This window comes from Arvicanthis niloticus, chromosome 10, assembly GCF_011762505.2.
Source record: "Arvicanthis niloticus isolate mArvNil1 chromosome 10, mArvNil1.pat.X, whole genome shotgun sequence".
Classification (NCBI taxonomy): domain Eukaryota; kingdom Metazoa; phylum Chordata; class Mammalia; order Rodentia; family Muridae; genus Arvicanthis; species Arvicanthis niloticus.
The window spans coordinates 72,273,065-72,285,999 of record NC_047667.1 but is presented as its reverse complement, the minus strand read 5'-3'; the positions used below and the strand labels follow the sequence as shown (position 1 = coordinate 72,285,999).

Genomic DNA, 12,935 nt, shown 5'->3' with positions numbered 1-12,935 from the left:
GGGGTCCCTTTTCTGTAGTGGATCCCAGACTACACATTGACTACCTGAGGAACAAATCTACCTGAAATTCCTGGAGTGCCTTCCATTGTTAATGAGTCACCTCAGTAGCCTTAGCCATCAGTCATGGCCTTTCCCCACCCTGGATTTCTCATCCCAACCCCAAAACTATATAACCTTTGGTTCACCTCGAATGAAGTGTAGGCATTCAAACCCACCCCAAATAAAGGTATATGCACAAGCTGACATAGTCTCAGATGTAGGAGGAGCTAAGGTGGGAGGAGTACTGAGAGGAAGAGGAGGAGTAAAGGAGAGGAAGAGGAGGAGTAAAGGAAAGGAAGAGGAGAAAGAAGAGGAGAAGCTAAGGGAAAGATGGAGAACGAGAGAGGGGACATGGAGGCTGATGTTCGATTGTCTGTAGCAGTCAAAGGTAGTTGGTATATCTAGGTTGGGTATTGGGTTATACCTCTAATTGTAAGGGTATCTTGTTATTGATCATTACTAAATATATAAGCCTTTGGATAATTTAAGCATTAGAGTCTCGTCTGTACCGAACCCATGTGGTTGGCGGGATGGTCCAGGCACAGACCAGCCTTGCAGAGATAGCGTGGAAGATTGGCAGATTCATCTCCCATGCTGGTGTCTAGTGGGTGTCAGGGCTGGTGTCTCTGGCTGGGCATTTCTAGCTGCTGTATGCATGTGGCCTCTGGCCACATGGTTGAGCTAGGCAGTGTCGCCACAGCTTAGATAGTCTGCTTCTCTGGCAGCCGTTTTAAAATAATTACTACAACACTCAGAGAGTTGTTTTATTGAAGATTGTTATAGTAAGTCTTAGTCTTAAATAGCTATAACACTAAGATCCTCAGAGGAGGTTTTATCTCCCTTCTTCTCTCTCTGTCCCTGCAGCACTCATTCTCACCTGGACCAGGATCCTACCTGATCTTGGCATAGCTTCATCCTTTCAGCACAGTGTGCAGTGGCATCCGGACACATGAGAAGGAGAAAACAGAGGAATAACCGATTATTGTTAAATACATTCAAACGGTTGTGTAACTAATACACAAAATACTTCATTTTGAAAAATAAATATTCTTTAACTCTTTAACAACGTCACGTGGTTCTGTACCATCTTAACCTATAGCAACCACAATTCTACTTCTTGTCTGTGAATATGTCCACTTGCCATACTTCATATAGATTGAATCTTACAATATAGTCAACAATGATAGTATATTTAACTTGGTACATTATAAGGGCTAATACATTTTATAACTTTTGTCAATCAGGTTTTCCTTATTTTAGTATTAATATGTACTGTGTTTCAGAATATATTTACCCTATCCATTTGTTTATCAGTGGCTGTGCAAAATTTTTCTTTTTCTTTTTTCTTTTTGTTTTCCTTTTCTTTTCTTTCTTTCTTTTTTTTTTTTTTGGAAACTTTGAATAGTTTTGCTGTGAAAATCAGTGTCAAATAACTTTTCCATATTCTCTTAATTCTTTTGACTGCGTATTCAGAACTACAATTCATTGGCAAGTTTCTTCCATTTAGATGCCTGAATTTGCATCACTGAATGTGCTAAGAATACTTAGGATAGTTGCTTATGAAAATAAGGGTCAGAGACATAGTAGAATATCTCTGAAAGATAGCAAGGAAGGGTGAAATGAGCAAGGGGAAGCTTCAAGCAGCACAAGAGCTCACTGCATTTTCATTAAAGGAATCCAGAGGATGGGAAGTCTTTGAGAGATGAGTTTAATGCAACACCTTCCACAACCGTTGTGGAAAACATATCCCAGCCTTGGAGTGGAGAAAGGGATGAGTGTGACCATGGGTGAATATAAGGAGTAAAGAAATAGTATGAGTCACATGGCCTAGATTTAGATCTCTCTTCTGTTTCTTAATTTTAATTTTGGGAAGATTAAATCCTCATTACCAAATGTCTGTGGGTCCTAATTATTTTCAGGTGATGGTTTTGAGACAATGCTTGTTTGTCAAAGAGGCTGTTGCTGCAGTGAAGGCTTTCCTTTCTTCTGAAGAATTTGAAGCTTAAGGGATTATTTCATGAAGAGCCTGTAGTTGTTGACTGACAGGTCTGCATTTAAATTAAACTATAAATGGTTATGGACAAAATGTATTTACAGATTTCCATTGTTCTTTCTTAATGTATATAAAAATGCACATAGGAACTCTAGATTGTTCTTTGTGGATTTAATCACTTTGTATTTAGTGTGCTAGATAGTTTTATGTCAAGTTGACATAACCTATAGTCCTTGGAGAAGAGAGACACTCAATTGAGAAAATACCTCCATAAGATCTGGCTGTAGGCACACCTGTAGAACATCTTCTTGATTGAAGTGTAAAAGCCCAGCCCATTGTGTGTGGTGCCACCCCTGGGCTGGTGGTCCAGTGTTTTATAAGAAATCAGACTGAGAAATCAATGAACAGTAAGTATCATTCCTGCATGGAGTCTGCATTAACTCTTTTCTCCAGGTTCCTGCCCTGTTTGAGTTCTTGTCCTGACTATGGACTATGACATAAAGTATGAGCCAAACAAACCCCCCATTTTCTCTAATTGCTTTGGATCATGGTATTTTATCACAACAACACTAACCCTAAGTAGTACACTTAGCAAATGTTTGTTGAGTAGGTACAATGTAATCAAGCAGTATGTTTAGTGTAGATAATGGTACTGTAAGATGATATGTGAAACATTAGGATCTACGAAAGGAAAGCAAATTAAGTAAGGCTCAATCCCAGAAAGATATGAAACTCTGCAGCCAAAGGATTATATTAGTGGCAAAACCTGGCTAAAAATTGCTAGGTAGTTGTTATAAGGGCTGTTTCCACACGGCACCCCCCCCCCCTTCTTGTATTGCAAAGTGCTTTTGTTTATTTTGATCTTGTTTCTATTCCTGCCACCTCCTCCCTTCAACTCAACACATCTTCAATGTTTGAAAGAAATTAATTTGCACAATCACTGCTTCTGGCTGCTCTAAGCAGCATGTCATGGCTAGAGGTGCTAACTGGAGAACAGTGAGCAGGAAACCAGCTCCTTCCTATGTTCTGATCCTTCCCTTAACCCTTCTCAGGCACAGCACTGCTTAATTAACCAACTAACACCTAACAACTAACACCATAGGAACTTTAAGGGGCTCTGGCCCAATCCCTGAAGCCCCACTTTATTTGTATTTTCTTGTAGTAAGCAACAAGCTTGGCAGCTTGAAGTGTCTGTGTGATATGTAAATGATGCCCTGACTCTTTTTTTTTTTTTTTTTTTTTCATTCTACTAGGCTTTGCAAAAGCAGTTTCAGGGCTGTCATCTCCGCTGAAAGAAATCAAGCCTCAGATGTCAAGGAAGATCCCCAATTTAATTCAGAAAAGCTGGGTATTTGCTTCCTGGCTCTGCTGATTTACATCAGTTTGTTTGATTTATCTGTGATGATGTAGAAGCTGTTGGTGCAGCTCTCACCTTGCAGAACAGGAGGCTAATTAGTCTCCAAGGACATAAGCATTTGAAAACATTGTGCTGGCTGCAGTTTGAGCTCAGGTGCAGAGCACACTAACTGGGTACAGGCTTTGCTGGGTACAGGCCTGGGAAAGCAAACCTGGAGAGGTAATGGTTTTATCTCTCTTGTAGAAAAAGAGCCCCAATTGGAGAGCATCCAACAGTGACATATGCCTTCAATCGAAAGAGACCTAGATTAGGACTTCTAAGATTTCTCCTGTATATCCCATGTGATTGTTGGGCTACCTTTGTTAGTTTCTCAATATCACCAACCCTTTAAACTAAGGAGATGCAGCGTGGGAGGACGAGGCTGGAAAGGGTCAGAGCACTTTAGATGAGTATGTTGCAGAAACTCTGGAGCAGTGCCACCTCTTTGTAGTTCTGTCACTATACAGATGGTACCCTCTAATGCCATAATGCCATGAGTTTAGCACTTAGTATTTTTATCATCATTTTCATATGCTTCAGTTAATCTCATCAACTAGATATTAAGCTTTACAGGGAAATGGATTGGGATGCAACTGTTTCTCTCCCCCCCCCCCCCCAGGTGTAGGCATGTGGTAGATACCTCAGTTCTTGGAAAACTGTCTTTGATGATTACAGCCTCAATCCTTCACTTTCTGTTTATGCACTACTGACTGCAGACTTGTTTGACAATATATTTGGGGTAAGCAGAGCAAGCATCCTTGTCTGTACTTTACAGATTTTTATTGGGCATTTCTCTGGATAGGTGCATGAATCTCTTTTTGGACATACCATAAACTGTTTTCTTTTGTCACAGACACCATGGGCTAATGCAGACAGCCCGGGGAAGTTGTCAGCAGTATAAGGGTGGAAATAAGACACAGTCTGGACTTCTCTTGTTCACCATAGAGAATCTTTGATGAAGAAAAATGGATACGACATTAAGAAGATATGGTATGTGTGGTTTTTCTCTCACCAAATGTTTCTCCCGTTTATCTGACATTTCAAGTTTAGCCTTTACTTACCTCATTTCTTATGGATTTTTTTTTCCTCAGAGTTCTTTGTGATGCTGAGCTTTATAGAAGACATTGCCATTGGGACTTTTACCATGGCAACGGTTTCCAAAGGTGTCCTTTTACATGGGCAGAAAAAGATAAGAGACCTTAGGAATAACATGTGCAAACATTTGTCTCCAACAAATATGGACATTTTCATTTGTAGTACTAAATTACATGGGGACCTTGAGTACATGACTGGAAGTGAATAAATATATTTCCCTTTTGTATCTCAGAAGATCTTAGAAAGACAACAGTGTTAGGACTAGTATTATTTTTTAAATGTTAGCTTACTTGAAATCTTTAGTCATAGGATAATTTCTAACTAATTGTTTTCTTCAAAGTTTACTTTTCAGGTGTTCAGTGCCCTGCCGCTGAGCTATATCCCCTGCTCTCAAAAAACACAAGAAAGTAGACATGAGAGGACAACTTTTGGAGTCAGTTAAGAGTCACTCTTTCTACCATGTGGGTCATAGAGATCAAACTCATATCACCAGGATTAACAGCAATCATCTTGCTGGACACTTAAACTGATAATTCTCTGTATTTGGCATAGTTGAGTTTGCTGGATCAAGTGGCATTGTTGAGGAATGTTCGAGAAAGGAACCTTTTCCTCCTAAGTACCATGATTTAGGACTCAGGAATGAATGCACGTGAATCTTTTTACATCTATCACATGAATGTAGCTTACCTAAATTTTAATACACATTGGTAGCTCCTACACTTGATGAGCTATTAGTTATTTTTCTTGTCACTGAGACAAAATACTTGTTAGAAGCAACTCTATGGGAGAAGGATTTATTTTGGTCCATGGTTTGAGAGGACAGGTGTTAGGAGCCATGCTGCGTTTGCTGAAGTAGCTATATGCTCGCCATTAGAAGATGGCGCTGGCTTCCTGTTCCTGGTTCTTCTTGGCCTTGGTGTCTGCAGCTGTGCGCACGAGTAGGCACAAATTCTCCCGCTGATAGTACTATCAGTGGATATGTAAATGAGACCCCAGTCTGTAAGCCAATGAGGACAGATCATGTCTCTTTGATAGTATATATGTCAGTACATTCTGGGGCTTGGGGTCCTTCCTTTGTTCTCCATCTTGCATCCTTCTAACTAAAAGAGCTGTAACAATAAAAGACGCTGTCAGAAGAATCTTGAATGTGACGTGCTCCTTATCGGCGAGGTAGCGTGTCGCAGACAGGGACAGCAGGGCAGTAGGAATGGATAGTGTCTGTGGCAAGGGTAATGAGGAGTAGTTTATCAAAGCTTCATGTGTCTTCATGAAGTAGAAAAAGATTTGGGGTAGAAGCATGGCTCAGCTATAAACTCAAAAGTTTCCCCCATAGCAATGTATTTTCTTCAGTTAGTCTATACCAACTGCCTATGGTATCAAACATACATAAACTCCCAAGGCAGCACCACTAGCTGGGACCGAATGTTCAAACACATGAGCCTGTGGCACACATTTCACATTCACACTATAACAATAATCGTTGTTGTTTTCTAGTAGATATGGTTATAAAACATGTGGTCATTATCTTCCACTTGAAAAGAAAAAGGCTTAGCTATATGGGTGTTAAGAGGGCCTTTTATCTTTAGCATTCTTTCCTCAGAGTCAAAACTAACAGGAAGTCAAGTCATAAAAAGACTTTGTGCAGCTATCTGGTGCCTTCCCAGCTGCCTTTGGGTTGCTGATTCTAAAGGCAGCAACAGGACTGTGATAGTATTACAAGGACTGGAGGCCTCCTCTCCTCTCCTCTCCTCTCCTCTCCTCTCCTCTCCTCTCCTCTCCTCTCCTCTCCTCTCCTCTCCTCTCCTCTCCTCTCCTCTCCCCTCCCCTCCCCTCCCCTCCCCTCCCCTCCCCTCCCCTCCCCTCCCCTCCCCTCCCCTCTCCTCTCCTCTCCTCTCCTCTCTGCTCTTCTCCTCTCTGCTCTTCTCTTCTATGCTCTTCTCTTCTCATTTCAGCTGAGTTTTCAGAGTTTGAGTATCAAGCAGATGGGCATTCAGGATGTTCCTGAGAAACATTTGTTAGTTGCTATTAGACGTCCGATGGCAGTTCAGAACAGACCACTCCAGACCACACGATTCCAAGGTGGGGAGGTTTATTCAGGAGATAGGGCAAAGGTGGGGGGAAGAAGGTAGAAGAAGAAGAAGAGAGAGGAAGAGAAGTAGAGGCCGGCCATGACCATGTGGAAAGAGAGGAAGAGAAGTGGGGAGGGGACAGAGAGGCTAGAGGGTAAGAGATTAAGAGTAAGAGAGTAAGAGAGAAAGGAGGGGGCAAGCAGCCCCTTTTATAGTGGACCAGGCCTACCTGGCTGTTGCCAGGTAACTGTAGAGGTGGAGTTTAGACAGAATACTAACATTCCCCTTGTTTTGGTTTAATTAAAAAAGAAAAATTAGAAAGAGGTGATGGTGAAGCAGGAATAGGGTCATCGTGATATCTGGCTGCTTCCTGCTGGCATTGGGGTGATGAGTCTCTAGAGGGAACCTAGAAGAATGGGTATGGGGGATGTTTGTCTGGTCTTAGGAGAGTTGGCTGTTTCCTGCTGTCCAGGGTCTATGGAGCCATCTGAGGATAGGTCAGAAGGAGCAGGTCTAGTAGAAGCAGCTGTGTATATGACAGGAGATGGAGCATATGGAGGTTGTTTCTCTGGAGCTGTTCTGGATGTGACAATATGTAGGGAATAAGATTAAGTACATTTGGGAAAATAAATTTTTTCTAAGATGTACATTTGAAACCCAGAGGGATTCCACCCTTTGGAATATGTAGTAAGTGGGAACTTTAGGCTGATGTACTTATCTGGATGGCGTCTATTTGGTCCGTGAGAGGTAGATCTGAGTGGGTTTCCTGTAGCTTATAAGTTTACAAAAGAGACAATAGCATGGGTCAGTAACATGAGCAGTCTTTAAGATGAACCTTTGTTGAATCGTATAGTGGAATGTTAGAGGTAGGCAAGTTTATAGGAACTCAGATAATATTAGGAGAGTGGCATAGCAAGAAGAGGAAATATGAAGCATTTAATTGATGGCAACTGAGTTTAGATAATTAGGTAACAGATAATATCTGTGAAAGCCTAGCTGTCAATGTAGTCAGAAGTCTGAGAAAGTGTAAATAATAATCTACCAGTTATATATTATTTTAAAAAATGACAGAGTCCACTAGCCAACAGTTCCCGTGGTCTCCATAGTCTCTTGGGCAAAGTCAGTTTGGCTTCTAAGAGCAGAAGACACAGGGCTTTTTCTCTGTGGAATGGATATGCATGACATGAGAAATGACTTACCTTGGTTTAGCCAAGTCATTTGACTCAAAGCATCCAATTTAGTCCACTGCATTTGTTAGTGACTGTATCATCGCATACAACCCAGGCTGTATCTTCTAGGTGTCCAAGTCCTCTGAAACCATCTTGGGTCAATTGTTAGAGGCTTTGGGAATTTTGTCGGCTACAAACTTAAATATATTATTAGCAGACTTCTGACAAGATTGGGAGCCATAAGGATTAATTGTAACTAAATAGAATTTAATAACAGTAGTAAAAATCTATTAAGACAGGATAGGAAAGAGTCTTAAGTAACTTTGGCAGGTTGTGTAGGTAGAAAAGCACATTTTTGTATTAGCAAAGAAACATTTGGCTAGGACCAGAATAAGAAAGCTGGCAACAGTGGCATACGAGCTGGCGGGTTGGGGTTGTGGGCCACAGGTCATGACCCAGGGTTGTGCTCTGGGCCTGCAGCTGAGGGCATAGGTGCTGTGGGTCAGATCTGCATCCTGGAGGCAGGGCGGAACTTCCTACTAGCAGCTGGAAGTTACTGCCTAGTGCCTCTGATGCCTAAAGAGTCTGCAGTAGGCAAGGAAAGGCAGGCATAAGTCCAGTATCACTGAAGCATCATGTTAGCTGCTCCTGTGGTGGAAGGCACCAATAACACTTACTTTACAGGTCCCTGGGGAAAGAGAGGAAGAGAGATAGAGTCTCCCTCGATTGTGCAGGTAGCCAAGCCCTTTGTGCAGGTGTTTGTGCACGTGGGGAAACAAATCGTAGAGAGGGTCCCTGTCAGAATGTAAGGAGTAGACCCAGAGAAGAGCTAAGGAACACAGAGGGGAAGGGAGCAAGCCAGGTCCTGGACCTGCTGCTTTTCAGACAAACTGGCTGAACTAAATGGCTGCAGCTGGCAGCAAATGACTGACAGAGAAGGCAAAGTGGGGACGGCAGTAAGCAAGTTCGCAGACCTGCTGCTTTTCAGGCAAACCTGCTGAACTAAATGGTCACAGCTGGCTGCAAATGACAGAGGAGGGAAAGAGGCCTACAGCAGAAGGCGGTGGACTGACCCTTGGGGGAGACATGCTAGGGACTAGAGCTTGGAGCCAGTGCTCCTGAGAGAGAGAACAGTCTGTCCAGGCCTGGCCTGGGGTACTCAGCTGAGAGAAAGAAACTGTCTCAAGAGGAGAGGGAATGTTCTGCGCCCCTTTTCGAGTCCCCTTCGCCCACGAAAGAGACACATGAGGCAGTGTTCGGATAGTTACTACAGCGAGGCTTTATTCTTGTATCAGCAGAAGCGGAAAGACCCCAAAGCCGGGGAAAGGCACTGCTATATGTACCCTAGAGTGGCGTGTTCACTTCTGATTGGCTGTTCACTCATCACCCCATATTATGCCCTGGGGATGGGCAGTGACTTTGGCGCCCTTTTGTCTTTTGCACCTGCGCAGTTTAGTTGTTTACTTGTGGGAGCACAGGATGCCTGCACCATCTTGTAATGGCGAATGTTGTCACGCTCACTGTGGCTCCTAACTAGGGAAAGTGTCTCACCCAAGGGGAGTTCTAGAATGAGGGTCAGGGAAGAAAAGGGTTAGCTCTGAGCTCAAGAAATCTTTCCTGGGACCATGTGGATGGTTACTCTGATCAGTGGCAGATGGTTAAAAATACCTGGGGTGGGGAATAGGCAGAACACATGGAGGGATTAGAGAGAAAGTAGCTGAATGCTTGGGTATAGGAAGCCTCTTTCCATTTACCAGATTGCTGTGTGTATGTATGAAGACCCTTTAAAATGACTGCTTCTAGTGTGCCATTAGGTGGCCATTTTAACCCATTATCTAGAGGGTACCAAATCCAGACTTTATTGCAGAGATGTATCAATTTGGAAGGCCTCAAATCAGGCATTAATTTTAGAGATTTGAGGTTTTTTCAGGAGACAACCCAGTGGGGTGTCTGGGGGTGCAGTCAAAGACAATGTAGCGCCCATTGGGTGACAGGGGTGGCGTGCTTACCGAGCTATTTGAATTGGCGTCCCGATAGAAAGTCGGTAATAAACCAGGCAACAGCCTAGATAATCTGGTCACCACAAGATTACCTAGGGGCCTCAACGAACTCCTGGAGATCACCAGAAAGCAGTTCAATCTGGTACCAGGATTTCTGGTAGCTGCAAGAGCTTGGTGGGAGACTGTAAACTGCTTTTGAGGGGGGAGTCACCCAGTGGCCAATGCCCTAAGTAGTAGTTCAGCTAGGAGGCCAGTCATATGGACTGGGGCAGTCAAATGCCAAGACCTCTCAGACCAGGGAAGGCTGCCCAGGCCTTATCTGGGAGTCTAAGGTCCCTCCCGCCAATTGGAATCTCCTTACCAATCAATATGTTGGTGTGTGTTTGCAGGATTATTCAGTCTGGTATCAGGAAAATGGAACTGGGGGGTCTGTGTAGGCCTGGCTGGCTGCCTAACCCATGTGGCAGAGCACCATGTAATGGGCTGCAGCCAGAGTTAGTCTGTAGCAGCAGTGGAAATTTAAATGGTCGGTGATGGCAGGTAGTGGCAATGGAGTCCACATGGCGTAGAGGCGGTGGCAGCAGTGGTAGAAGCAGGCCACATGGCATAGGTCCTGCCTGAGAAGGTGGGAGGGGACAGAGAAGCTAGAGGCAAGAGGGTAAGAAAGTAAGAGATTAAGAGTAAGAGACAGAGAGGAAGGAGGCAAGCAGCCCCTTTTATAGTGGACCAGGCCTACCTGGCTGTTGCCAGGTAACTGTGGAGGTGGAGTTTAGACCGAATACTAACAACATTGCCACTGATTCGTGCCTTTGTGGGAAATAAAAGGAAGCCATGAGCATTTCTTAGAGAAAGGGATTTTTTTTAAACTAACACATGTAGAGATATATGTCAGTAGAAATTAATGTGTTTATATAAGTACACATGTGTGTATGAATATATTTAAGGTAGATCATAATAATTTTATGCATGTAATAATCTCTATTATTCTCCAGGCACACTGTATCTATAGAAAGCTATAGGATCCATATCTGGTCTACTTATTTTATCATATTTTGACCAATAATCCATATTTTCTGTCATACCAACAGTTTGGTTGTTACATTTAGGAACCCATATTTATTGCAAAATTATAGTACCATGTTAATGATTTATGTCAACCTGGGGTTTTATAACTTTTTTTTTGCCACAGATATATTTATAATTTACCCCTGAACTTGGCAAATTATGAGAGCAATAGGTGACCTTTGACAGACATTTCACAGCTGGCAACTTGATACCTATAAAGACCTACATTGGGATTTGCATGTGTTAGCTTGCTAGCATCTAGCGGGAAGTTATTTTTCATAATTTTCTTTGTATATGACCAAATTCATTAGTAAACCTTATCTTCCATCACGATGACATGTTGGTCTCATAATATCCACTCTCTGGGGGCATGAAAAGACTGAGTCCATTCTGTATGGAGGACATTAGATGGAGCTTGAAAAATGCAGAACTCAGAGAAAGATGGTGGCAGTCAAGGAGCAGGCATGGAGATCAAGGGGTAGTTGAGGAAGAAAAGGCTCCTAGGGAGCCATGCTCCTGCCCAGACTGGACATTTAGCCTTTAGAAAGTTTCTGAGTGGGGCTGAATAGAACAAGTTCTAAATAGTTGTATTTGCATATGAAAGGAAAGGTTGATGACAGGAAGCTTTAGTCTTAGCTGTGAATGTATGGGTCACAAATATAACAATTGGGGTGCTGGCCCACCATCACTCTCTCTGTGGATTCCAGGGCCAGTGGCTTCATAGGAAAAAATAGATGTACTGCAGGCGTTTGCAAAGTCAGAAGCAAGTAGAGGCCAGCAGGTATGCAAAAGCCATAGCTGATGTTGATGAGGAAAGGTCACTGTCTTCAGCATCTTGGGGATAGAGGTGGCAGCTTCCATTGAGGGCTGCCTGCCCAGAGCCTACAGGTCTTTTCTAAAAGAGATATGGTTTGTGCATCCAGCAGAAGGTTTGTTTTTTTTTTTCTTAAATAACATTATATTAATTACATAAATTATGATTTATATTGATTTATTCTTTTGACATTTGACAATCCATATATGTGTATTATACATTGTTTATTCTTCTCCCTTCTATCCTCTATTATCTCTGGCCACACCTCTCATTTTCCAACTCCTAAAATTGCCTTTCGTATGCTTACGTATTTTTCTGTTTGTTTTGTTTTATGGTCCACTGAATTTAACTAGGGTCATGTTTCAGCAAATAGTTAAACTGTTCTATGCTCCCTGCGGGTCGCACATTGGTACACCTCCACGAGCTCTGGATTCACAAATGAAAGACACATATAAGTCAGCTAATTTTGATATGCCTAACTTGCTCAATGGCTGGGCATTTCCAAACCTCTCTGCAGCTAGCATACACTGCCCTCCTGTATTCCTGAGTTAGCAGAGTCTAAATCAATAGTTTGTCTTTGTTGCCCTGTTTCTTTCTGGGACACCCCAACCCCCACCCCATATAGCTGCTTTCTCTTTACATCTGTATTGCTGGATGATTTCTCTCCTGCAGCTCTTTTTTTTTTATTGCATATTTTATTTACACTTCAGATGCCATCCCCTTTCCCCATCCCCCCCCCTTAGAAAACCCCTATCCCATGCCCGCTTTTCCTTTTTGCATTTATACACTTTTTAAAAATGTTAATCAAAGCCTTCATAAGTTTGGTAATGCTCAATCAGAGGTGTAACCCACTACCCAACCTAGATATATCAACTATCTTTGACTGGCGGAAACACGTGAACATCTGCCTCCCTGTCTCCCCCTTCTTTCTCTCTCTCATCCCCTAGCTTCTTCTCTCCTTTTTCTCCTCCTCTCCTTACTCTTTCTCTTCCTCTCAGTACTCCTCCCACCTCTCCTGCAGCTCTTAAGTTGTTATCTCTAGTCAGGGTGATTCTCCTTTTCTCTCTTGGTCCCTTATGAGGGGCAAATATAAAAGTCCCACTGACTGTAGACAGGCCCAGACTTGTGTGGGCCCAGTCAATGATCAGTTTTCCCAACTCACGTAATTGTAAGAAGAGAAACAAAGGTAAAAAGCTCAGGGGAGAAAAATGAGGGGAAAGCACAATATAGGTCGAAGAAAATGACTCCACTTTGGGAGTTTCTGTCTGTGACTCCACAGCACACTTTGCAGCTAA

The 12,935-nt window shown here is 42.7% G+C and overlaps 1 long non-coding RNA gene across 1 annotated transcript; it reads left to right on the top strand.

Annotated features, from left to right (window-relative positions):
- Positions 1–3,321: 3,321 nt before the first annotated feature.
- Positions 3,322–5,669, top strand: LOC143443825 (uncharacterized). The gene is made up of 4 exons (XR_013113120.1): positions 3,322–3,608; positions 4,048–4,167; positions 4,282–4,418; positions 4,864–5,669. It is a non-coding gene; the product is annotated as an uncharacterized LOC143443825 (long non-coding RNA).
- The last annotated feature ends 7,266 nt before the right edge of the window (positions 5,670–12,935 follow it).